The sequence below is a fragment of the Paroedura picta genome, chromosome 3, assembly GCF_049243985.1.
Source record: "Paroedura picta isolate Pp20150507F chromosome 3, Ppicta_v3.0, whole genome shotgun sequence".
Classification (NCBI taxonomy): domain Eukaryota; kingdom Metazoa; phylum Chordata; class Lepidosauria; order Squamata; family Gekkonidae; genus Paroedura; species Paroedura picta.
Genome location: NC_135371.1, coordinates 86,967,665 through 86,992,881, shown reverse-complemented (window position 1 = coordinate 86,992,881; position 25,217 = coordinate 86,967,665). Strand labels below are relative to the sequence as shown.

Below are 25,217 nucleotides of genomic sequence, written 5' to 3'. Positions count from 1 at the left end.
TTTAAGTCTTCCATAAATTAAGCCTCTGTTAAAAAGGTTGTTGGCAAACCCACCTCTGATCAATATAAGGACATAAGGAACTGCCAGCTTAATGGTCGTGTCTATAGCCCATCATAACAGATAACTTTTACCAAGAAAATTATCTTGAAGTTTCTATCCAGGCACCAGGCTTCCTATGATATGCCACAAAAACCCAGTATCTTAGCCAAAATGCATGTTATTGTATATTAAAAGCATAGAGCTACTTTCTATAATAAACAAGACCAGCTGTCATGCATTGCCGAAATAGTCTATCTGGCATTTCTGCTTACTACTCTCCTGACTTCAATGCTGCAGTGAAAGTAGCAAGTGTTTTCTCTCCTGATTATCACACAAGAAATATCTGTGGCTTTTCTTCTAGCTTGGCTTGAACAACAACTCTGCCTTTGAGGTAAGATATTTAGATTCGTACAGATTGTTTTTCCTTTATGAAGCCAACTCCTGATCCTCCAAACTTTGACAGCCCCTTCTCAGGGTGACTAACTATTGGATAAAGTAAATATCCCTTAGCTATTAATTAACAGATCTCTTAATCAAACATTGCTTTTGTAAAAAAATTGCTCCTCCTTGACTTGAAAGATGTGATTGTCTAAAAAGTTGTTCCTAATTATACTTACTAAAATGTAACTGATATCCACACCATATTATGTTTATCATCAAGCTTGGAGAAAAATATTCTGAACCCGTGAAAGACATCTAATGGGGTGTTACTTAGGTGGGGAGGGAAGGTATAGCCTGATCTCATAAAATTTGGGAAGCTAAGCAGAGTTGGTACTTCAAGGGAAGATCACCAAGGAAAACAGAGGAAGGCAATGGCAAATCACCTCTACTTCTCAGTTGTCTTGAAAGCCCCTTGTTGGGGTTGCCATAAGTCTGCTGCAATTTGATGGTGTTTTACATACATTTCCAGGTGGTGTTATTTACCTGCATACAATGAAGTGCTTCAGGTATTCATTTCTACACTTGAAGCCTTTACTTCTCCAGGCTTGTTGACAACCATATGCACATGTCTTCTGAGCTTAACATAAATGTAAAGTCCACAACATAGCTGTACTTGTTTTGAGTTAGGTCATCAACTATTTCATATACATGTATGGAGCTGCCTTATCCCTACTATGTCTATCTAACAATGCTGGCTTGGACCTTATCCCTGTTCCACTAAGTTGGGCAAAATCATGTTGTTCATTATCTATCCCTCTTATCTGTCCCTCTTAATAAAACAGTAAGGAGGGTTGGGGTGGGCTGTGTCCGTGATCAAAACTCCCAGATTAGCCCCTTGGTCCCAGAATGACAAGCGGAGGGGCCAATCGGAAGGCACAAAGTGCCTTCCAATTGGGCCCTCACCAGGACAGACCAGAATTCCAGGGCAATCAGGAGACATGGCTGCTAGTCTGCTCCTGACTACCGCAGGGAGAGGAGGTCAGTAGGGCTGCCAAGGGGGATGAGAACAGAGGCTTGGACAGGCTGCCCTTTTCGCCCCAAGGCTGTCCTAACTGTCATGCCCAACTGTAAATTACCTCAGAGTTGGCAGGAGGCAAGTGAGTGCACTCCCTCCCCCTCCCTTCAGGCCTGCTGCGAAGGAGCCTCTGACAGGCCCTGACTGAGGGGAGGGAGGTGTTTCCAAGAGCAACGCAGGGGAGCCTGAGGGCATTCCTTTTGGGGGGGATTTTCCCCTTCTGCCAAACAGTTGGCTGACAGGGAGGCCACAGAAAAGCCCCTTCTCACTTAAAATACTGCTCTGGCTGGGGGTTAGACACAGCCAAGCCATGTGTATTTCTTCTTTGCAACTCTCTGCAGATTTGAGGCCTACTGCACAGTGTTATTCTGCAGAGAAAACTGGTTCTTTTGTCTCCTGTGTCATCTGCACAACAACCCTGTGCAGTAGGCCTCAAGTCTTTCCATTCAACAACAACTTGTGTGGGAGGCCTTAAATGTTTCTTCTCTACCACAGCCCTGTCCAACGTAGCCTTTTCTGCCTGGGGAGCTCATCTTTATACTCTGCAAGTGAGGATCCCAGGAGCTCTCCAGGCCGCACCTGGAGGTTGGCTACCAAAGGGTTGGAAATATTCCTGGAGGTTTGGAGGTGGGACTTCAAAATCATACAATGCCTCAGAGTCCAGCCTTCAAAGGAGCCATTTTTGCTTGCAGTTGGGAGGGAGTGGTGCAGGTGTGTCCCTCCTGGGCTATGGGCTATGGCCAACCCTTACCAGCAACCGTTCATATTCTATTCAAAGACAGACAGACCAGCATCAGTCCTGTGAGTCTGGAGAGTGCAGGAAAGTCTAAATAAATATTTAAAGCCTGAAACTGGAAATAGTGAACAAATAAATGGCTGGAGAGTCATGGGAACTAAAATGACTTTTTTCAACCTTGGCTTGGCAAGTAAAAAAACAGTATAAAAAACCTTACTAAGGTAAAGACTGCTGTGCACAAAGAGTCTTCCTCTTAGGGTTGCCAGCTTCCATGTGAGGCTCTCTACCCCACCTCCCTCATAGGGAGTCTGCTATGGGGAGAGGAAGGGAAGACAATTGGAAAAGACTTTGAGAAACATGAGGCCTGCTGGGTCACTGCGGCCCATTCCCAGTTCTCTCAGACCTCTCACAGCCCCACATCCCTCACAGGTTGACTATTGTGGGGAGACAAATGGAAAAGGTGTTTGAAAACCACCTTGAGATTCCTTTGGGTATTAAACAACAGGGTACAAACATCCGTTCTTCTAAGGAGCAACCATGAAAGAAGCATGTAGGCACATAACGTTTTATCAACAGTGAAAAAATGGAGAAGAAGGAACTGAGTGGACACCTGTGTACTGTGACTACCCCATGCGTATTAGGGCAGAGGGTAATTTCGGTGTCTGTGACCTAATTCATACAAGAAGGGAAATGACGCAGAACTGGGAGGAATTGGTTGCGTTCCCCTAAGAAGAGTTTCCAGTCTGATTTTCCCTTCACATATCTAAAGACATGGCTCTGGAAAGCTCATCTGTAACCACTATGCCACAATTCCCAAAGGTCAGTCCTCTCCCACACTCAGCAAACATTCCAAACCACAGGTTCTTGACACCCATATCTCCATACCCATGCCCTCATTTGCCACCATGCCACCACAACCTCCCACACAACACACATGACAACCCCATGCCCTTACAGACTGGACAACTCCTCCCCTTCCTCTTCCCAATGCCAAGCTCTAGCGCCCGTTGTATTCTTCGATACAATGGGCTTTGCCCGTAGTAATATTATAATATGTTGTAGCCCTTTCATTTTTGACTTTTTGACTCAAGTCTGAAGCCTTCCTCCAAATTAAGGCCTGTTACAACTTACTGCACAGAATCTCAGCAGTGAAGTCTTTAAACTTGATTTCAGATTTCTGGGTCTGTCATACATCTCTTTTTGTTTTTTACTGTAGTGTGGGATGGAATGTTACTTGTGACCTGTGGAGGGGAGTCCAAATAGTTTGGGTCTTTTTTATTTACATAGTTCCTTATTGCAGCTGCACAGAAGCATCAAGTACGTACCTCCATTGTGGTTCAGTTCCATAAATGAAAAGGAACACAAAGAAATGCAGGCATGGTTTCTTTTATAATTCTGATGCGAAGCATCCTTTTCTTATTGCTGAGCTCTAGCAGATTCTCTGCTGTGTTATCAGCCACTGTGAAAAAATGGGAGTCACCAGCTTCTGCCACCTCCTCTTTTATTACAAACCTTTCTGTTTCCCCTCCCTCTCCCCCTTCAGAGCTTGCAAAGAGGTTTCCCAGAAAGCTACCCAAAAAGTACGTTTTTTCTGTCACTTTCCTCCCCCGCCCCACCCCCAGTGAACTGAGACTAATGATAATCCCAGATTATTACAAGACTTACACTGCTTGTAAAAGCAGGTTTAAAATGCAAAACAATGAGGGAAAAGAATCATAGAATCATAGAGTTGGAAGGCACCTCATAGGTCATCTAGTCCAACCCCCTGCACTATGCAGGACACTCACAACCTTATCACTCATCCACTGTAATCTGCCACCCCTTGAATCTTCACAGAATGAGCCTCTCCATCAGATGGCTATCCAGCCTCTGTTTAAAAATTTCTAAAGATGGAGAACCGAGGAAGCCTGTTCCACTGAGAAACCGCTTATTGTATAGTGGGTTCGATAGGGAATAAGTGAAGCGCAGTCGTGCATTAAAGGTAAAGGTATCCCCTGTGCAAGCACTGAGTCATGTCTCACCCTTGGGGTGACGCCCTCCAGCGTTTTCATGGCAGACTCAATACGGGGTGGTTTGCCAGTGCCTTTCCCAGTCATTACCGTTTACCCCCCAGCAAGCAAGCTGGGTACTCATTTTGCTGACCTCGGAAGGATGGAAGGCTGAGTCAACCTTGAGCCGGGTGCTGGGATTGAACTCCCAGCCTCATGCTGATTGAACTCCCAGCCTCCCAGCATTACAGCTCTTTTATTTCTTATAGTGATAGTGATTCCAGATTGGAAGTAACCACGCTGACTGGGAACTTGCCTGGACAAGCTCCCAAATATATACACATGGGCACGCCCTTCGCTGAGCCTTGATTGGATTAGTGGAGCCTGATTGATTTAAACTCATTGGTCCCTGTGGTTGGAAACCTGGCAGTTCATTGGCTGTCCTTTGGGGCTTCTTAGATCCTGCTCCAGACCCCAAGCTCAGCCCTTTGCTATTTCACATACACAACACCGCTCTGTCAGGAACTTCTTCCGGATGTTTAGATGGAATTTCTTTTGCATTAATTTCATCCCATTGGTCCATCCCTATGGGGCAAGAGAGAACAACTCTGCTCCATCCTTTATATTAGCAATTCCCAACCTGTGGGCCGTGGACCACATGTGGTCCTTCGACTAATTGGAGGTGGGCCCCGAAGGACGCCTTCTCCCCCCGCCCCGGCCCTTTACAACACACTTCATTGTTGTGGCATGTCTGTATCTTATTTTGAAGGGATGTTTAAACATTACTATAGCGATAAGAGAGCGTTAGGGCAGTGGTTGAGAGTAGAGGAGTAAACTATCCCCCCCCCACCGGACCTCAGTAAAAGGCGTTGAGTGGTCCCCGGCGATAAAAAGGTTGGGGACCACTGCTCTATATGGCACCCTTTTAAATACTTGAAGATGGTTATCAGATCCCCTCTCAGTCATCTCCTCTCCAGGCTAAACAGACCAAGCTCCCCCAATCTTTTCTCATACGTCTTGGTCTCCAAACCCATCACCATCTTTGTTGCTCTCCTCTGGACACGCTCCAGTTTGTCTACATACCCCCCCAATATCTTCACTGCTCCCACATCCAGGCACAAATGTGTCCCAAGATTATATATATAGGTCATCAATCTTCCTTGCCTTGCAATTAATGCTTGGCACTTGATATAGAACAGGATCCTCTGGTCATAACTCACACACACATGCACACATGAACACACAAACACACACACAGCCTCAACCAAATGCCTGGCAGAAGAGCTCCATCTTGCAGGTCCTGTGGAACCTTGATAGCTCCATCAGGGCCCTTAGCTCTTCTGGGTGCTGATTCTACCAGGTTGAGGCCAGGGCCAAGAAAGCCTTGGCCCCGGTTGAGGCCAGGCGAATACCCCAGGGAAACAGGACAACCATTAGATTCATACCCACAGAGCGAAGCACCCTATGGGAAGCATAAGCAGATAAGTGGTTCCTCAGATAGGCAGGACCCAAGCTATGTATAGCCTTAAAGGTCGTTGTAGTTGTCTCAGCACAGTGTAGTTGTCTCAGCACAGGCTAGATATAGGCCCTCCATGATATTTTAGTGAGCCCCCCCACAGCTGCATTTTGTACCAGCTGCAACTTCTGGGTCAAAGACAAGGGTAGGCCCATGTAGAGTGGGTTACAGAAGGTAACTTGGAGGTGACCATTGCATGGATCACTGTGGCCAAGTGTCCGAAGGACAGATAGGGTACTAGTAGCTGTGCTTGGCACAGATGAAAAATACCATCTGGGCTACATTCGAGATCTGAGCCTCCATGGAAAGCAAGGCATCAAAGATCATGCTCAGATTCCTGGCTGCTGGCGCAGGTGTTAATTGCACCCCATCCAGCCATGGGAGGCACGCTGCCTGATCCTGCCCCTTCCTACCCAGCCACAGGACCTTCGTTTTGGAGGGGTTGAGTTTCAGATGACTCTGCCTGAGCCATCCAGCCACTGCTTCCAACCAACTGGCAAATATATCCAGGGGGAGTCTGGCTGGCCATCCAGCAGAAGGTAGAGCTGGGTTTCATCCGCATATGGGTGACATCCCAGCCCCAAACCCTGGACCAGCTGGGCTACAGGACACATAGAGATGTTAAAAAGTGTGGGAGAGAGTATCAACCCCTGAGGAACCCCACATGTGAGTGCCATAGGGTCCTACAATTCTTCCCCTACAGCTACCCTCGATGACCAATTCCAAAGAAAGGAGACTAGCTATTTCAAGGCAGTCCCCCTAATCCCAGTGATGGCAAAGCAGTAGAACAGCAGCTCATGGTCGACCACATCAAATGTGGCCAACAGATCTAACAAAATGAGGATGGCCTAAATGCCCAGTCCAGCTGGTGAGAATATCATGTATAAAAGCAACCAGCGCAGTCTCCACCCTATGGCCAGGACAGAAGGCAGACTAGCATAGATCCAGGGCCGAAGCTTCCTCCAAAATTGCCATGACCTGGTCCTCTGTGGCCCGCTCTACTACCCTTCCCAGAAACATAAGACGCAAGAGCTGGCTTTAGTTGGCGGGGTCCCATGAGTCCAGAGATGGTTTTTTGAGGAGAGGACGAAACATTGCCTCCTTAAGCCCTTTGAGGAACTCACCCATTGTAAGGAAGAGGTTCACAATCTCCCTCAAAGGGGCTCCTAACCGCCTGTCACCTGATTTGTGCAGCCATGACGGACAAGGATCTAAGGAGCAAATGGTCGCCTTCACCTAGCCCAGCAATTTGTCCACTTCAGTGAATGAGAGCAGTCTGAAACCATCAAACATCATCCCCCCCCCAATGGACATGGAGCCTCCAGTTCACAAACTGTATCAATCATGGCAGGTGGGTCCCAGCAGAGTGACAGGACTTTGTCTGCAAACTAGCTCAATAAAGCCTCACATATCAAATCCAATTCCCTAACATTTTGGTGCCCCTTTTCCAGGGCGGTAAGAGATCTAATTATCCTAAATCATTGTGCCGGGTGAGAGCTCGGGGATGCAATTTCCACAGAAAAGAAATCGTTTAAGCATGCGATGAGATGTCCTTGCTGCCTCATCACGAGTCTTCTTAGACACTCGCTCTAGCCGTCTCACTTCCTTTTCTTCTCCCAAAGCTCCTGGGAATACCAGGGCACCCGTTTGAGGTGAGGACAGAGAGGGCAATGAGGAGCAATCTCATCAATGGAATCCAACAGGTGGGACTATCACTGTGGCCGCCAGTGAGATGCTGGAGGGCGTTGGATCCCGAAGAGCATTCAGGAATCTGTTCATCACCCAAACAGTGAGGAGGAGGTGTCCTTAGTTGAACCTTCAGGGCATGGTCGTTTGACTATGGAATGATGTTATTTGCCACCAAATCTACCTCAACAGCTGCAGCAAAGATTAAATCGAGGGTATGTCCAGCCTGATGGGTGGGACCAGCAACAAATTTTGAGAACCCCAGTGTTGCCATGGCCAACACCAGATCTGGCCCAAATCCTGGGGATGGTGCATCCACATGGATATTGAAGTCCCCCAGAATTAAAAGTCTGGGGTACTGCAACACCCAGGCAGCCACTGCCTCCAGAAGTGAATTTGAGGGTGCAGTGGGTAAGTGGTACACCTCCCAGATCACCACATTCTCGACTGACTCCCACCCTAGGCCAACACATTCAACCCCCAGAATCGATGGTGCAGGGAGTCCCTGAAGGGAAAGGTCTCTTAGATCAGGGTTGCCACCCCCCTACCATGGACATGATGCTGGTGCAGGATTAAAATAATAATTATATGTATAATACTATTCTAATTATTATTAATTAATAATAATAAACCCAAAGTACATTGACAGCACCTCCATTTGAACTTTTCCTTAGCCTCAGCACACTTGTGGGTAGCATACTTAGTGATGGTGTGGACTTTGACACAGCCATCGAATGCAATGAAGATATACAGGCTATATGACATTCAAGTGATGTTTGCTTAACTATTCATATTAGGAAATCATTCTTAGTACCAGTTGGTTAATATATACAGACAATGAAAAAACAAGTCGTAGAGATATGCTAGAACCTTTGCTCACTAAACAGAAGAGCTACATCTACTTGCTTTTTCATCCCACTCATGAAATATCCAAATGATTCTCATGAAATATCCAAATTATTCTTTTTAAAGGCCAACTACTCTGTTCAGAGCCATTTTATGGAGTGACCATGAAATTCAGTTATTATTATTATTACTAGATCTAAAGCCCATTTTAATTTTAAATAAAATGGGCGCTAGATGGGCTGGGGCTCCCCCCCGACTCCCAAAGGCTTCAGCGTAGGGGGGCTGCAGTGGGGCCACAGAAGCCTTTCTCCTCCTGCCCCCTGTGGGCCAGGGAAGGCTTCAGCGAGGCCGGGGCTGGATTTGGGGGAAGCGGCTGCGAGGAAGAGCCCGGCCCTGGCAGAAGCCAGAGAGAAAAGGGGGCAGGGGACGGAGGCTTCTGGGGCCGGCAGAAGGCTCATGAGGAAGGGACCCAGGGCGGGAAAGGAGCAGGGACGCAGCGTCTTTGATGCCGCGTCCCTGCTCCTTTCCTTAGTGGGAGGAGAAGGCGGCACAGCCCCCCAGAGGACTCACCGCATCGGCTGGCAATCCAGTCTATGTGGTGATTCCCTGGCCGGGCGAAGCAGCCAATGGGGAGCCGCGCTTTGCGCGGCTCCCCATTGGCTGCTTGGGCTGGTATGGACACTCAGAGGTGCCAATCAGGAGCCGCCACACTCCACTCCACTGATTTCCGGCGCCAGGAGAGCCCTGCAGGTGAGGACCTCCCGGACCACAATTGCCACCCCCCCTCCCCTCTTGTGGGTCCGAGATTGGTGAAGGACCGAGTATCCTGGTGGAGCTAGTTCTTTCAGGGCCGCTGACTCGCCTTCCCTCACCCAGGTCTCGGTCACGCAAGCAAGGTCTGCCTTCAACTCCGCAATGAAGTGTTGCAGAGTCGAGGCCTTGTTCTTAATCGACCTTGCGTTGCACAAGACCAATGTTGGACCCTTTACCCTAGCCCCCACCCTCACATTCCTGGAGATGGGACGGCGGTTAGAAGGGGATTGAGCACACCCAGGGCGCCAGCCGTGTCTCCATGGCTGGGTCCTATATGGCAGTGGTCCCCAACCTTTTTATCACTGGGGACCGCTCAACGCTGGGGAGCACTCACCGGGGACCACTCAACGCCTTTTACTGAGGCCCGGTGGGGGGGGGTAGTTTACTCCTCTATTCTCAACCACTGCCCTAACGCTCTCTGATCACTATGGTAATGTTTAAACATCCCTTCAAAATAAGATACAGACACGCCACAACAATGAAGTGTGTTGTAAAGGGCTGGGGGGATGAAGTAAAGGGCCGGGGTGGGGGGAGAAGGTGTCCTTCAGGGCCCACCTCCAATTAGTCGGACCACATGTGGTCCGCGGCCCACAGGTTGGGGATCGCTACTATACGGGACACCAGTGCTCCTACCCCTTGTCTTGTCCAACCTCCTCCCCCAGCCATAGCGCCCCTGGCCAGTGATCGTTGGAATCCCGACCCCAGTGCAAGCCCCCCCTTTATTTGGACCTCTCTCTCCATGTTCCCGCACCCCAGAGAGAACAAACCACTAACCTCTTGCATACCTCTCCCCCCCCGCTTAGCTGCACTAACCCACCCTAGCCCGCCCTTCCCTAGTACTACTCCCACCCAGCCCTCCCCTCCCGTCCACCCTAATCTAACTAGCAGCTGGCGAGGCAGGAGCTACACTCTAGGGGCGAGATCCCGCCTATAAGGGGTTCTCTTTAGCCCTTCCATTTCACTCCTTCAGCACCACTGGTCTTGCCCTAACTTCTATTTCTCTCTGGGTAAAAATCCCTATTCACTAACCCCCCCCCCCCTAATATCAAGACTGGCCAGTCCAGGCAACCACAGGCAAAATTACAAAAAGTACAAAAAATACAGTTGACAGGTGTTCTTCGCTTGTCCACCAGGTGGTGCTAGAGGCGATTCTCAGCTGGACCAAGTCCTTGCAGTTCTTCTGGTCGCCACTAGGTGGTGTCCAAGGGAGCCAACTCTTCACTCCCAGTTCAGATCTTAAAGTGGAAGCGTCCTCGCCTTCGTCCTCCCCCATTTATCTGGTGCTGGGAGTTTGGCCTGCAATAATTAGCTTGGCGAGATCGGTATCTGCTCCTGATGAATCCACAGTATAGAACAGCAAAGTAGCAAAACAACCAAGCAGCCAAGTAACACGCCTCTGGATCACAGCTCCAACTCTCTTAGCACAAGTTGATAGCAGCAACAGCAGCAGCAGGGGTAAAGAGAGGGCCAAGATCACGGAGAGTTGGCAACAAGCTAATCACAGTAATCCTAGTACCTGCTCCCTCAGTGGATGAGACCTGTTTGGTCTGTAGTCTGCAGTTTTAAGCATCAACTTGCAGCCCAAAGGTAGCAAACACCGGCAGCAGGAACAGAAAGAAGAAGCAACACCGGCAGCAGGAACAGAAAGAAGAAGTGATGACTCCTCCACAAATGACCAAAGTAGGCTCAAATAAAACAGCGTCCTGATGTTTCAACAAGCAGAGAAAATCCTCTGTGTCGCAGACCGCAGAGCAATAAGGCCATAGCAGTTCGGTGATATAACCAGCAGCTGCAGATAACTGCAATTAGCAAAATTCACTGTGTGGCAACAGCCAAGGTCAAAAAGATATTTTGCTGCTTTCAAAACAGCTGCAAAAAGGTTTTTAGAGGCTTTGTAGAGACTTATCGGAGGAGCGTTAATTAGTTGCTCTCACTCCGCCGCCATCTTCTTTGCTGACTCTTTATAAAGTTATAAAGACAAAGAATGCCAACAACACAGTTTCATTATTTATACATTCTGTCATTCCAGAGGATATACTGTATTTATTCTTTATACTTTATTCTTTATACTAAATATACTTTATTTATTCTTTGCAATATTTATCATTTGCAATATTCTTTGTTATTTACAGTATTATCCCCCCCCTTATGAAATGGAACTATTATTTTATTATTGCATACCTAGTATACACACAGTACTTGGAAAAGTAGGTTTACGCAATTTCAAGAAGTTTTTTTCAAGGCATTTGCTGTCTTTTTACATCCATCAAAAACTGAATCACTGTTTGGGAAGTATTTCAGTGGAGTGAGAAATTTAAAAGGGAGATTTCTGTGTGGTTTAGTTGACTAGATGGATAGCAACAGATCACATAATCCAGGTTTTCATTTCCACTTTTATGCAGCTCCCTGCCAAGCTAAATGTGATGGTCAAAGGTTCATGTGTCGGGACTGTGTCGCTACCAATCCCCTTCAAAGCAGGTGAGCAATTTTAAAGCACAGCATGGACAAGCAAGGGTGAGAGCTGGAGGAGATAACACTCTGGCTACCAACTCATCCCCACTGCTCCCATTCTTAATGCTTTTCAGGGTGGGATGAAAATGTAAGAGATGCTTTTGGTCTCCCAATAGGGTATAGCCAAAAATAACCCTTTCTGGGGGAAAATGGCTTTTTAAAAGAAGACTGAGTGGCAGAAGAGTCCAGCTCCTTAATCTCAGCATTAGAACAAAGTTTATTGCATGAACATTCACAATGTGGTTATCCCTGTTTCTCTAATTCTCATTATCTGTCAAAGTAGACTACATGCTTCAGAACACAAAAGTGTTTGTAGAGACACCTGTCTTGTATGTTCTTAGGCTGACCCTACAGTATTAATATCCATGTCTTCTCTGACCATCACATACAGAGGAAAGTAGCCAGACATGTTGGGCACAGAATGGGAGGGGGGGCCAATCTAGCAATCAGGGCTCTTCCCCTCCAGAGGTCAAACGCTTCAACCAGTGAGAGAGCTCTGTTCCTTTGTAGTGGAAGACAGCTGCGCATGGTGCCAATAGCCTACCCACCCCGCAGCTCCAGGAAGACTTTTCTCTCAATTCCCAGAGCAGTTTTCCACTTTAAAATAAAGCTTACCTTTTATGTCATAAGTTTACAAACGCATTAAATGCAGGCATGAGCAAAAGGTTAATAGGCAACCTGGCTCTCCAGTGTATGGAGAAGGGACAAGCAGAGTTAGCACTTGCTCTGTCCAATACAGGTGTCTGTCATTCCGTGGGAGAATATCCCCTGGTTAAGAGATATTAGACTCTTCTCCTGAAAAGTTGGATTTGTTTTTACCGTTTTGTGGAAAGACTGGTGTCTATTATCGCTACACTCATGATATGAAATATTGCTCAGTGTGCTCAGAATACCGACGGTTAATTATTTTTTATATTTGGGTATGTGTGTTAAGCTTATTTTAGGAATTTTATTCAGAAGAGAACCAAATATGTATAGAAAGGAGGAGAAATGAGACCTAACTATCTAGCTAGCTGCAGTCATTTTTCTGTTTAACTATTCTGGAGGCAAGCAGGGAGGAAGTGTATTCAAAAGAACAGGAAGTGTCTTGTTGAGTCAATCAGGGCTGATTCTGCACTTATTTTGTTTTTTTTTCCATTGTGGATCCTGCTGAATTCAGATCGATTTGAACTCGGGTCTTCTGCTACCGGACCCCCCCCCCCCCCGCAAATTGAAACAGCAAGTGTTCTGCACTTGATTGGGAAAGCTCAGAGCAGGGAGGGGAGCCAAGCACAGCAGGAGTCTCTTTTATTTCTTGAATGGGGGCGGGGGAGGATTGGAGATAGCAGTGGAGGGGGAATAAATCTTAAGAGGCAAATCTCTGCTGAGAGAAGTTAGGGCTTCTGGGGTACAGTCACTTTAAGACAAGCCTTGAACTAGGAACCAAGAAGTCTTTGAACTGATGCCCTGGCCAGTCAGGGAAGACTGCTTTGCTATGTCAGTGTTAGAGGCACGAGGCAGGAAGTTAATTTGCAAAAAGCAGAGATCTGCACATTTACTGATGCTGATTTTTCAAATATTGAGGGTTATATCTACTTCTGGATATCACAGGGGAAAGGTAGGGTCACTCCGGATCAATCATGCATGTTGCAGAGGGAAAATTTAAAGTGCCCCAAATCAAAGTCAAAATCAAATCAAAATCAATCAATAAGCCACCCCCACCGCCCTCAGAATCCCATCAACAAGCCCTGGACCTGTTTGTGTTATGATTGTTTATTGTTATACTGTGTTGTGTTTGGTTGCAATTGTTGGTTATTGGTGTACATGTTCTACAGACTGTTTTATGTATGGTTCTCTGTTATAATGTAAACCGCCCTGAGCCTCCGGGGAGGGCGGTATAAAAGTATGATAAATAAATAAATAAATAAATAAATAAATAAATAAATAAATAAATAAAGTGGAAATCGAATTCAGTGTAGACAGCAGGGATTTATTCAGACTGGGAGTGGGTAGAAAGCCTCATACATACATACTACACCCAGGACACTGAAGAAGAGTATTTAAAAATTTCCTGGAAATCCCTATTCTAACTATGCTAAACATATGTCTCCTCTGCTGCCCCATCATGATGCTCTTTGTATTCTGCTCAGTTATGCACACTGCAGCCTTGCACATTCCAACAATATTGTGATTAGAGTCTTTAGAGAGAGATGCTCAAATATCTACTCTGCCATATAGCTTATTGTGGCAGTCAGCCTCTCTCACAGAATTATTTGGGGAAGGAGGAGACCACCTTAGTTACTTTGAGCTTCTGGAGAAAGAGTGGAATAAAAATAAATAAAATATTAGAGCTGAAGGTAATATTGGAATGTCATTTACTTCACTCTTATTCTGGAAAGGAACACTGATGTAGAAGATTTGAACAATCAATGTAATGAGACTTCTTCAGATTCATCTGTGAAATAAGGATGTGCTGTATCAGGACCAGGAAAGGTGAATGTTCTGAATTATACAAGAGTATAAGAAGGACCGTCTAATAATTAAACCAAACAGAGAGAAACAGACCTATCCACTGGCAATATGATAAATATATTATCATATTAGGCCACACCTGGTCATGTGACAAACTTGCCTTAAAGGAGAAGCCCCTAATTGGGAGGAGCTAACCCTTCCCCCTTCCAGTCTGAGGTCTGTGCAGGGGTAAACCTAGCATGCTCTCTGGTGGTCACATCTCTAGGTGTGCAGTACTTTTGCTCAACGACCATCTGCCATGGGTTATCAGCTGGATGGACTTTCCTTTACACTTCTAGCTCCAGCCCACCTTCTCAACACTATACTTTGTTTTTTCTGCTGAAAGAAACATAGGGTCATGGCATAGCAGTAGCTTGCTTAACATGACCAGGGGACTGGGCTTCCAGAAGATCAATACTATATTCCCAAGTAAGAATTTGATGTAAAAATAAAGCCCATGCTTATCAGATTTGTAGATGAAAATGAAAATGGTAGGGAGTGCAAATGTTTTTTGGACTGACTAAACTAATCAATGTGATCTTATTAAACCAGAGAGCTTGCCAGATAGCAAGAAAATTGAATTCTACCATGGCAGATATAAAGTACAATGTATAGGGAAGCAGAGCCATGAGCACAAATTACCCAGGCAAGGTAAGAGCACCCCTACCATCAACAATATTATGATGCAGTGGGATCAGTTAGCAGGAGCAATAATGATGATGACCACGATGCATTAAAAGATGCCTCAAAACTAGACACTAAAATCATTCACTCTGAGCGGGACAGGGAGTAACTTAAGAGTGCTCAGTTCCACACAGGAAAGACATCAGCTCTGTGTTCATGTATAGGAATCACTGAGTGAAAACATATCAGAGAAGAACCGGAAAAAATAAACAAACAATAATTTGAGAGCAATTCTAATAATATGGATATATCCTTTCCCCCTTCCTGACACTGTTTAATGATTACTTTAATGGCTCACACACACACAGATGTCAGCTGAATTCTCAACACATGATAATTAGCCTGCAAAGAAGGCCTTTTTTGTGATATGAAAATTCAGCTAGTGCTATCTGGCTTGTGATTGTTTATTCTCAAGCCACCACTTGATGTAGTTATCCAGTGACAAACCTACACGTGTGAACAAGACACTCTGACCAACAGAATATAAGCAAATAAAGAAAGATACTGTTGATGGGAGTTAGCCATGGGTAACTTTCACTTGATTGTGTTCTTAGTATCTATATCACAATTCCACAAGTGCTCAATATAATTTATATGTATTATCTCAGTAATGTAAACTAGGCCTGTATTACTGTTTCTGTATTTACTTTAAGGGTGAGAAATAGTGCATTATCAAGGTGAAATTTTATCCCGTTCCTGTTGTGAATTAAATTCTGGATCGCAAATGTTATATGCTGTCCTTTCCCAAAGGCTCACAGCATTTTAATACAGTAGAATAAAACATTTAAATAATAAAATACATCTATTAAAACCAGTTGATATTAATGAAAACTTGAAATGGATACATGAAAATAACTATTGGTGACTGATCTGCTTCCTGTGTGTATCCACATTAAGATCTCTGACATCTATTTTGCAAAATAAAATATTCCATTCTCTCATTTTAATCTTCTGGAATAGATTAAAGTGGGTTGCCATTTTGTTCTGAACCAAGTTTGAGTCCAGTGACACCTTTAAGACCAACAAAGTTTAATTCTGGGTATAAACTTCCATGCACATGCACACTTCTTCATAGGCATTGAAACAGTTTTCCTCAAGCCTTACATATAAGAGGAGAAAGGCGGAGAGTTAGCTGTGAGGAAGGTCTAGTTAGAGTCAAGATTCAGTAGTAACTGGGTGATAACTATTTGTAAGCTAATTTGCTGCCATTCACAGATCTTACCAACTGCTTTAATCGAACCTCTGCTACACTTGTAGCTGAGTTCCTTATGCATCTTGACTCTGATTAGTCCTTCCTGGCAACTACCCGCTCCTCCCTACCTATATGTCAGGCTTGAGGGAAACTGTTTCAATGCACCTGAAGAGGTCTGCATGCACATAAAAGCTTATACCCAGAATCTATCTTCTAACTTACTTCCAGACAACACTGAGATCAGTTATAGTGGAGTGTAAACAGGAAGTATGTTGCTGAAGCACTTCCGGGGGTGGGGGGAGGCACTTTACAATTGCTATTAGTGCCCTCTGCCAAGCCTGAGGAATACGACTACCAGCAATCAAAATGGATGCCATACAAGTTATTGACATGCTGGTTTACCACGATCTCCCACATATTCATTTGTGTAGAAGCTCCCTTAGCTCCATCTTCTCCGCCTACCTCTGCATCGTTTTTTGTTTAGCTTTTCAAATTCTTGATTTTTTGCTGTCCAAGAACTAACCTGGAATTCTACCAGGTCTCATCCTCATTAGGTCAAAAAATGAGTTTCTGCAAATCCTACTCTGATGAGAGGCATGCCTCTCTCTATTTGAGGAGATCAGAGTTCCAGGATCTCTCATGTGAATTCCAGGCTTGCTCATTCTGTACCTTCTAACTGTGAACATGAAAAGATATTAAGCAGAAGCTGTCATATCTCGAAACCCACCCAGCTCTTAACAATAACAAGCTGCTTTCACAAATGCAGAAGTGATGGTATGTTCCATTTGGGAAAGATGATACAGTAAATTCTAAATAATTCTCCATTATGAGATTATCTACAGTTTTCCATCTTTAGTTAACTTTATCCAGTTCACTTTATTCTTAACAAACTTTTGTTTTGTATGCTGAGGATACCCACTGCCTGTATACCCATTCTTTTCCCTCTTAAGCATTTCTTTGGTTGGCTCTAGAGATGGAAAATGCCTGCAGCAGACTTAGGATGAAAAATTTCCAGTCTTTTTGAGAAGGGTGAACAAGATATGAGCCAGTGCAACAAAGATGCTCCTTAAAACCCTTTCAGTTAACATTAACAAAGAAAGTAATTAACTATGTTGAGACAAATCTTAGCATTATGTCAAAACAATTGCCTTCCTCATTACAGACACTGGCAGGCACCTTATTTAGCAAAGTGATGAATGCTACAAAAATCAGGGTCCATAGTCCTTTTTCTTGAGACGATGTAGGTAGATGGTCCTGAATGGAGTACGGATATTGAACCCGACAGGTAATCAGCACATTGCCAAGAATTTCTCCATGAACTGTGGCAGTTACCAGGACTATGCAAGTAAAGTCATATTCGCTTTGTCATTTCAGAAATTTGCGCTCTATCCTATATTATCAAACGAAATGCTTGTTATATCATGGAAAATCCATCCAATAGCTGTTTTCATGGGTATCCAGGGAAAATATGTTTATGGATATAGCTTTCCTGCCTCTCTAATGCAACAAAGTTTTCTGGGTTTTAATCTTGATCCAAAGTATCATTACTGCTATTTTAGGGAGATAAAAGAAAACTCCTAGAAATATTTAAAATCCTAACTTTCCAAGGACAATATTTTGAGTGAACTTTTCACTCCTTTCCCAAGAAAGGTATGGTTGGGGGTGAATTTTTGGAGGAAAAATGGAGCATTCAGGTGACGAAGGCTAAATTCTGTACCAAAATACAATTGGCTTTCTTTCCCCCACACACCCAATCTGATGCTAATACCAGAAGTCATCTGGGCTGAGGGAAAATAAACACTGAAATAAAATATAAAGGAAAGCCAATATAGTACAGCAATATGAATACCAGACTAGGACTGGGAAATGAATTCAGCCTTGATTTTTATCATGTGATTTTTAGCCAGATACGATCTTTCAGCATAATATACTGCCATGGAGTTATTATGAAGATTATGAAGATAAAGTGGAAGATGGAGAAGCAGAGATGGCTAAGGGTGCACCTAGGACACCTAGAGGGGGAGGGGTGCCAAAACCAGCCCTGTGGCCACCCCACCCAGTGTCAGTGCAGTGGGTGGCCCATTATGAGTTTACTCTTTCACTCCCTACCTGTTTTGGGCAGAGCCTTTTTCGGGCTACTTTTTGCTCCTAATCTTCCCCTTTTGGGAGATGTGACATCACAGTACTCCAGTGAGTGTGCTGCATGGGCAGCTTCTCCACTGTGCAGGAGAGAAAGTAGCAGCAATGCAGAAGCAGCATGAAGCCATTTACCTAGGGCACCTAAAATCCTTGGGCCAACTCTGGGGAGAGCCGTGAACCTAGCCAATTTGTTCTCACCTATAACCAGATTTGGGGATGACTTGTTCTTTCAGATCAATGGTACAGCCATGGCCACCCGCATGGCGCCTCAATATGCGGACATCTTCATGGCAGACCTAGATAAATGCTTCCTGAATGCTCACCCACTCACACCTCTCATATACTGTGATTCATTGATGACATTTTTGTCGTTTGGACACAAGGTAAAGAAGCCCTGGATACTTTCTACCAGGCATACAATGACTTTCAACCCACTATCAACCTGACGATGAACCAATCTACACAAGATATACATTTTCTGGACACTGTAAAAATAAACAATGGATGCCTAGAGACCACCTTATACCAAAAGCCTACTGACCGGCAATCATACCTGCATGCCTCCAGCTACCATCCTGAACATACCAAACAATCCAGGCTTGGTCCCTTGGCCTAACTAAACATGAGCAGGCAGTGTGATGAAGCGGTAAAAAAGGCGAATGCCATTTTGGGCTCTATCAACAGGGGCATCACATCAAAATCACATGTCATAGTCCCATTGTATATGGCACTGGTCAGACCACACCTGGAGTACTGTGTACAGTTTTGGAGGCCTCACTTCAAGAAGGACGTAGATAAAATTGAAAGGGTACAGAGGAGAGCGACGAGGATGATCTGGGGCCAAGGGACCAAGCCCTATGAAGATAGGCTGAGGGACTTGGGAATATTCAGCCTGGAGAAAAGGAGGCTGAGAGGGGACATGATAGCCCTCTTTAAGTATTTGAAAGGCTGTCATTTGCAGGAGAGCAGGATGCTGTTCCCGTTGGCTGCAGAGGAAAGGACATGCAATAATGGGTTTAAACTACAAGTACAACGATATAGGCTAGATATCAGGGAAAAGATTTTCACAGTCAGAGTAGTTCAGCAGTGGAATAGGCTGCCTGAGGAGGTGGTGAGCAGTCTTCAAGCTGGCAGTCTTCAAGCAAAGGTTGGATAAACACTTTTCTTGGATGCTTTAGGATGCTTTGGGCTGATCCTGCGTTAAGTAGGGGGTTGGACTAGATGGCTTGTATGGCCCCTTCCAACTCTATGATTCTATGGTTCTATGATTCTATGATTGGTCTGACAGGACTTCTTGGAGGCAAATCCATGCTGACTTCCTTGGATCACCAAATTGTCCTCCAGATGTTTGCAGATCGCTCCCTTTAATATCTGCTCCATTATCTTCCCCACAACAGAGATCAGACTCACTGGTCTGTAGTTTCCCGGGTCATTCTTCCTCCCTTTTTTGAAGATCTGAATAATGTTTACTCTCTTCCAGTCCTCCGGGACATCTCCAGTCCTTAAAGAGGTCCCGAAGATGATGGACAAGGGTTGTGCAAGTTCTCTGGAAATTTCTTTGAGCACTCTCGGGTGCATTTCATCTGGCCCAGGGGATATGAACTCAATAGGATCTCTCTATTGCTTCCAACAAAGAACAAGAAGCATTTGGACTTAGAATCATAGAATCTGTAAACCGCTCCGCAGTTCTTAATAAAAGGCTAAGGGCAAATTGGGAGGAGTTAGGGCCGGCCCTGTCCAGGATAAAAACTCGGAGAGGCGAATCAGGATCCGTGAAGCCCCTCTGAGTGTCAATCCTCGTGCACCTCCCCATTGCCTCCTTGGCAGCCATAGACTACGCATCGATGTGGGGAAAGGAGCAGGGACGCCTCGTCTTCGACGCAACAGCCCTGCTCTTTTCCAGCTGCACACCCTCCACACTTCGACGGGGAGCCGGCAAGGAATTACACGGCTCCCACGACGCCTTCTGCCTCCCAGATACCCGCCGCCAACCTTAAGGACCCTCCCGCCGCCGCCAGAATCAGGTCAGCCACCGCCCGCCGGTCACGGCTGCCCGCCGGTTCCCCCCCTCCCCTGACTACCCCCCAACATCTCCCCCTTCCCTACCACTGTGCAATGAGCCACACTCCCCGACATTCAGCCCTCCTCCGTCGCGAACCGCCCCAACACTCCGCACTACAAGCACCCCTACTCCGCCATGCTTCCCACCCCAAAACCCTACCCCCCACACCACCCTTTGCCCCGACACCCAACCATACAGTCACAGATTACCTTACTCACCTCCTCGAACACCGGCCCATTCTCCCCCGAAGTGCTCCGGCCTGCGGCAACAACAGCAGTAGACTGCGCGACCCGCGCGGCTGCCCCACCGCCAACTAACTGACCCACGCATGCACGGAGTTCTGCACATGCATCCCTGCCTCCCTCCACCCTTCCCCCGCCCACAGGACTACAAGACACCACGCATGCGCCGGATCCGGAGCATGTGTGGTTCCCCTCCCACTCCATCCAACCCCCACCGGCCGCCAGCATCCCGTTGCCCGCCACCACCCGACCCGGCCTCCCTCAGCCCCGCACATGCCTGGGCGCCTCAAGGCCACCGCCGACCCGGCCTCCCCACAGCTCACGTACGCTCTCGAGCCGCCAGCCCACACTACAGGTTGGCCGCCTTAGAACAACAGAGGGCCGCCTCAACAGAAGCCTTCGGCGCTACAGAGGGGGCAGGAGGAGAAAGGCTTCTGCGGCCCCACGGCCGTGGCCCACCTCGCTGACCCGCCACACGCCGGCCACAGGAATGCTGAAGCCTTTGGGACTCAGGGGCGGGGGGGGGAACATCTAGCACCCATTTTATTCACATATAAAATGGGCTTTAAATCTAGTCATAGAATAATAGAGTTGGGAGGGACCTCATGGGTCATCTAGTCCAACCCCCTGCAGTATGCAGGACACTCACATCCCAATCGCTGATCTATTGTAACCTGCCACCCCCTTGAGCCTTCACAGAATCAGCCTCTCTGTCAGATGGATATCTAGCCTCTGTTTAAAAATTTCCAAAGATGGAGAAGCCACCCCCTCCCGAGGAAGCCTGTTCCACTGAGAAACCACTCTCACTGTCAGGAACTTCTTCCGGATGTTTAGATGGAATTTCTTTTGAATTAATTTCATCCAATTGGTTCTGGTCTGTCCCTCTGGGGCAAGAGAGAACAACTCTGCTCCATCCTCTATATGGTACCCTTTTAAATACTTGAAGATGGTTATCAGATCCCATCTCAGTCGTCTCCTCTCTAGGATAAACAGACCAAGTTCCCCCAACCTTTCTTCATACGTCTTGGTCTCCAAACCCCTCACCATCTTTTTGTCCTCCTTTGGACTTGTTCCAAGTGAGGCCGAACCAGAGCAGAGTAAAGTGGAACCATCACCTCCCGTGATCTGAACATGATACTCCATTTGATAGAGCCCCAAATCCCATTTGCCTTTCTAGCCACTGAGTCATACTGCTGACTCATGTTTAATGTATGGTCTACTAAGACTTCTAGATCCTTTTCGCACATGCTAGTGCCAAGACAAGTCCCCCCCCCAATCTTATATTGGTGTATTTGGTTTTTCCTATCTAAATGCAGAACTTTACATTTATACCATTTCTCAAGACTTGGGTAGGGGGAGTCCTACAATTATTCATACTTCTGCCCCAAAAGGTAAATGAGCACAGACCAGAAGTAAAGGTGGTTTCCAGGAACCAGCCAGCACCATTCCCTCCTAGCCATTCACTGGCTGGTCCTCCACTACATAGGATATGTCTGTTGCTTCGGAAGGTTGTGGAATCCTTTTCTTCAAAGTCAGAAAGGAATGTTTTAGCAGATGGCTATCAGGGATGTTGTTTGGTGTCTCCTTAAGGGCTTGGTTTCATTGAGCTCATACAAGTTTGTGATTTTATGACTTAATCTTGAATGAACATATGTAGGATCATTCTGTCAGTAACTTTTATTTACTGCTAGCAAGAGTTTAGGCTTCAACACCAATGCTGCCAACTTTTTTTCTAACCCTGCTCCTGTGCCTTTCAGCCACCCAGATTTCTGCTAAATTGCTATTAAGTGACAGAACTAAAGTTAGTTAAAAAAAAAAAAGACAACTGCCCTACAAGTCGCAGGGCTCACAAAAAATAATAATCAGAAAGCAAGAGGAAAAGTACTAACTTTGTAGCTACTACCCAGCAGTGTGCAAAAAGGTCAGAGCACTCCTGGAGTCATTTAATCCAAACAACATTAGTACAGTTGATGAAAGCGAAAATATTTTAGAGAGCCCTCTGACAGGAGCTATACACTTAAAAGTGGCATGCTACAGGGATAATTTAAAAGCATGAATGTTTTCGTCTTCCCCATCATTTCTGTCACTGGGAATAAAAGCAGTACTTGCTTATAAGGATATCAGAACAAATAACATCTTTCCCTGGAGACAGGAAAATCTGTCAGTCTTTGGATAGCATCTGCAGTTTCTGATTAGCATTTTCAAAGTTGGAGCAAGTCACTGAAAGTTATACTTGGAGATACTTTTTATCTTGTATAACTCCTCAGCTCAGTTATTTCCCATGAGATGGTTTTGAAGAACACAAAATTAGTTTATGTGCTGTCAAAACCACTGATGATGTGCAACCAATGCACATCAGTGTTATCACAGCTTTCAAAGGGCTTTTTATGCCCTGCTATAATGGCCTCATCCACTTCCCTCCCTCAGAGATTTTCCCTGTCTTTCTATTCCCCTTTTCTGACTCAGCTGCCCTAGCAATGTGTTTTCTTCTTTGCTGAAGAACTCTGGCTGTCCCATCCTGTTACACTACAATATTTTGGTTGTTGGCTCAGCCCAGGAACCTGAGGCAACAGTCAGAAGCCCTCTCTAACTTAAACAATTTAAATGTCACTTGAGGCCTTTTGAAATGTAAAAATAACAAAATATTTTATTTAACAGAGGGAAAAGGTCAGGCGAAATCAGGGGTAAAATTTCTGAGGTAACTCAGATAACTCTGAGGTAAAACAGTATATGCTCAGATTTTAGTTCATATACCTTATTAAATATGCCTTATCCCTGCCTTATTAAATATTTGTTTATTCATTTAAATATACTGTCCCTATAATTTCCTAAAGATTCTAGGAACGGGTAATCATTTCTGTGCATGCGGTGGGTGCATTATCAACTCAGGGAGTTGCAAGGGGTCTAAAGAGAGAATTCTGAGATGGACCCATCCAATCATTCTGACATTCCATGGCCACATGTAATAAAAGAAGGTGCAAAGAAAGGGGAAAAGATTTGGTTGAAATTTGTGGAGCAGTTAATAGCAATAGATGGAAATTTGCTGCCACCTGCTGTTGGAACATAAGGATAGACTGTCCTTTCAATTGACTTGGACCAATCTTCTCAGATCTCATGAAGCTAAGCAGGGTCCGTCCTGTTTTGTATTCAGATTGGAGATCCCCAAGGAAGTCCAGGGTTGCTGCACTGAGGCAAGCAATGGGAAACCACCTTTAAATATCTCTTGCCTTGAAAACTCTACAGGGTCATCACAAATCTGCTGTGATTTGATGAAATCTTTTTCTTTTTTAATATGCTATGGCTGGATCAGCTTAATCTTTAAATTCCAGAAACTACAAAGTTATTTTTTGTGTATGGTTTTTGGGATTCATGTATGATGGTATTTGGAGTAGTCTACTGATTATCTTGTATCTCAGAAGAAAATCTGTTTTTTATACCTGCTTTTCATTAACTGAAGGAGTCTCAAAGCTGCTTTCAATCACTTTCCCTTCCTCTCCTCACAACAGATACCCTGAGAGGTAGGTGGGGCTGAGAGAGCTCTGACAGGACTGCTCTGTGAGAATAGTTCTATCAGGACTGTGATGAGCCCAAGGTCACCCAGCTGGCTGTATGTGGGGGAGCTGGAAATCAAATCCGGCTCACCAAATTAGAAACCATGCTGGCTCCTCAGCTTTCTTGATGCCAGCTGCAACCGGGGTCCTGCCAATCCAAGTGGCACCTTAAAGCTGAAGGACCTGGAAAAACTTACAGGACATCTTACTGGGATGCTGTCTTGGATGCATTTCTGATCCCATTAATACACACATTCTGTGGGTTTCTCAACTTGCCTTCTATGTATAGACATATATTTTTTTCAAAAAAATACCTCCAGGGACAAAAATGGTACCTTCTATCACATTTAGCACTAAAGCAGTAGAACTTACCAATGGCCTGTAAAATGCTGTAAAAATGGCTCCTTCCAACTCTATGAACAAAGCAGCCAGATGCAGAGTAGACTGGCCATTTAATTTAACAGAGAAAGTTCCTGGTGAGCCTCTGCCTTGGCAGCCACTGACACCCAAAAGAAAGCAGAACGAATCCCAAATAGCTCTGCTATTTCAGGGACCATTTCCCTCAATTCTGGCAAGCCATGACAATGAAGGGTCGGGTGTCAGTTAACCCTTTTCCTCCTCCCATCCTAACACCAGTTAACTTGAGGCCCACCCTTGGTACTCTGGTCCCTTCTCAACTGAGTGGACCTTACAGCTGTGGCTTTATAATGCCACTCAGGCCAGTCAAACTGGCTTGCTCCTGAAATATTTTAGCACCTTAGTTACAATTGCTGTTCGACTCTTCCATTGAGTATCATTTTCTAAACACTTAGATACATCTGTTCCAAGGCAAGTCTAGGCTGCTGTGCTTAGGCTACCTGGTTGTTAACAGCACAAGACTAGCAAGATATCCCAGGAAAAGGCAGATTTTTCCTTATGGCCATACTTCTGTTGTTATCCTTCCACCAGTCAGTGAAGACTCTCTTATTTTGTTTGGCATTTCCTTTGTCCTAACCAATGTTTCATTTTTGTATGTGTTTTAACTGTTTTATTTGTCTTTAGATTCTTGTAAAAGTTGTTTACAGAGAGGGGTTAATTTTGATGCTTTTGTAATGTATTTTATCATGTACACATTAAATTGTTTAGCTGCCTTATAAGGGCAGAAAGGTGGGATATGCAAATCATAAATAAATTAAATTAAATTAATATTTCTGATGGCCTCATCAGTGGAAAGAGGTGGGATAGAGTTGTTCAACTGAAGGGGAGTTTTAGGCACCATGGTTAAAG

The 25,217-nt window shown here is 45.3% G+C and overlaps 1 protein-coding gene across 6 annotated transcripts in view; it reads left to right on the top strand.

Moving 5' to 3' along the window:
• The first annotated feature begins 280 nt into the window (after positions 1–280).
• MYOT (myotilin) overlaps positions 281–25,217 on the top strand; it is a 103,243-nt gene continuing 78,306 nt past the window's right edge. For 3 of the 6 annotated variants that reach the window (XM_077326740.1, XM_077326742.1, XM_077326736.1), the window contains exons 1-2: positions 283–430; positions 11,483–11,558. The gene's annotated coding sequence lies outside the window, so the exon portion shown is untranslated. Of the gene's footprint in view, positions 431–11,482; positions 11,559–25,217 lie in introns of all 6 variants that reach the window. The other 3 variants (XM_077326738.1, XM_077326739.1, XM_077326741.1) reach the window with 2 other exon arrangements.